Source organism: Silene latifolia, chromosome 11 (assembly GCF_048544455.1).
Source record: "Silene latifolia isolate original U9 population chromosome 11, ASM4854445v1, whole genome shotgun sequence".
NCBI classification, from domain to species: Eukaryota; Viridiplantae; Streptophyta; class Magnoliopsida; order Caryophyllales; family Caryophyllaceae; genus Silene; species Silene latifolia.
The window spans coordinates 21,552,785-21,555,069 of record NC_133536.1 but is presented as its reverse complement, the minus strand read 5'-3'; the positions used below and the strand labels follow the sequence as shown (position 1 = coordinate 21,555,069).

General features: G+C 43.6%; 1 non-coding gene across 1 annotated transcript; it reads right to left on the bottom strand.

The window, feature by feature from the left end:
• Positions 1-1,858: 1,858 nt before the first annotated feature.
• On the bottom strand, positions 1,859-1,965 carry LOC141615639 (small nucleolar RNA R71). The gene has a single exon (XR_012530049.1). It is a non-coding gene; the product is annotated as a small nucleolar RNA R71 (small nucleolar RNA).
• Between the last annotated feature and the right edge of the window lie 320 nt (positions 1,966-2,285).

Below are 2,285 nucleotides of genomic sequence, written 5' to 3'. Positions count from 1 at the left end.
CCGTTTTAGCGGTATTTTCGACATAAATCGCCTAATCCTTTGTAATTTTCATTATTGTATTTCTTTTATCATTGGTATGCTTTCACATGTAAATGAACATTAAATCCAACTTCGACCCAATTGTTTGCTAACTTAATTGTTCACCGACTTAGTCTAATTCTCACATGCTAGGATTAAAACTTGGATGTTGCATTGCATGCATATAGCCGACGATACATCGAGTATAGACAACTTCCCTAATCATTAGTAGAGGCCGCTATCGAGGCGGGCGGGATTAGGTGTTCGATCAAAATAGTTTCCTAATACGTACCCTCACCCCTTACTCCAGATCTCCGTGAGCACCCGTGTTCATTGGCATCCACGAGAGTCATTCTAGACATAGAATGCTAAGGGTAACGATTGCTTAGTGTTCATGTCACTACTTTGTGTCTTGACATGACACGAGGTATTCGAACGGTTCCAATTTCCCATAAAAATTGGTGGCGGCTCCATACAAAATGCAAACGCTTGTTCCCCGTTTCTCACCAAGCGCCCCCGTGGGCGGCCCGCTGTCCACATCACTAACCTTGGTTGAGACCGAAAGGGAGAACCAAGGGAGGGTACCTCTAGACTAGCGTTTGAAATCGACCCTCGAGAGAGGGAGTGGGATGACCCGGATTATGATGAGTACTTAATGACCTTGACCGATTTCTTGACCTCCTTTGAAAAGTGCACATTTTTGGAGTTGTCGAGTGTTGAGGTAAGGATTCCGACCTTCGAACCCGAAAGGGGGGTTGGTGGGTAGTGCTAGTGTCCTATTTCGAACCCGAGAGGGGGGTCTTAGGCGAATTAGAGTCATCTCCTCCTCACCTAGCTACCCTTATGATTAGCCTAGAGAATTAATTGTGTGAAGTTATGAATTGTTTTGGGAAGAACCGAGTCTCAGGCTTTTAAATTATTTGATTTACAACTTCTCATTTCCTCTTGCTCATTTACCTATTTCTTACTTAGTTTGAATTTCACTTTGTCTTAGGTAGTTCTAGTATAACAAACTCATCCCTTATTGCCGACTTAGCTGAACGATAGGATTAGAACAATTAGTAATCTTTTCAACTCCTTGTGGGATCGACCCTCTATTTTGCACAACGATAAATCGTGCACTTGCGAGGTATAGCTTGACACCATCAAGTTTTTGGCGCCGTTGCCAGAGAGTTCGGCTAGATATTAATTGTTTTCGTTCTAGTTTAGACTAAGTCTTTTGTGTTACTAATCCTTCTCTTGAGTGTGTAGGACTTTTTGCATGAGTAGGAGAACTCGAAGAGGTCAACCAATTGATCCGATTGACCACGAGATTGAAGCTACCGCAAGAAGACTAAATTCACTACGTAGAAGGGGGCTTATAGAAACACCAACTTCCGAAGAAAATTTAGTAGTTGAAGACTTTCAAGAAGAACCAAGGACCTTTGAAACTTTTGAGAATCCCTTTGCAACTCCGGGAGAAGAAGTGACAATGGTCGCGGTTCCTATGCGAGATAACTTGGCTCCGAAAAAGGTGGTGAATCCGAGTATAGTCAAGCCACCTATTCAAGCCAACAATTTTGATGTGAAAGCCACCTTGCTACAACTTGTCCAAGGGAATCAATTCGGTGGGGAAGCCACCGAAAACCCCAACGAGCATCTCAACGAGTTCTTGGATAGTTGTGACATGTTCAAGGCCAACGGAGTGTCGGAGGATGCCGTACGCCTTAGGCTTTTCCCTTACTCCTTGAGGGGAAGCGCCAAGGAATGGCTTAAAAGTTGTGAACCCGACTCTCTTCGGACTTGGGATGATGTCTCTAAGGCTTTCCTAAACAAGTATTTCCCACCCCAACGAACCGCAAGAATCAAGAGTGAGCTTCAAGGCTTCACCCAACAAGAAGATGAGACCCTTTAAGAAGCATGGGAGAGGTACAAGGGCCTCCAAAGGCTATGTCCTCACCACGGGATTGGGGATGATGAGCTCATCAACAATTTCTATGAAGGGTTAAACAATGAAATGAAGATGAACCTTGATTCCGGGTCGGGAAAGGGAGCATTGGATAAAATAGATCACAAGACGGCCAAAGAGCTCATTGAAGAGATGGCTTCTCGTACCTTTCATTGGAACAATGATAGGCACAAGAGGAAAGGAAAGTCAACGGTTGAATCGGCCAATAATGTTGAAGTTAAAGGGTTGATTGAAGAGCTTAAGCAACAAGTTGCCTTGATGAGTTCAAGCAATACATCTAGCAATTCTTCTATGAGGAACCAAGTTTATAGTTGTGATA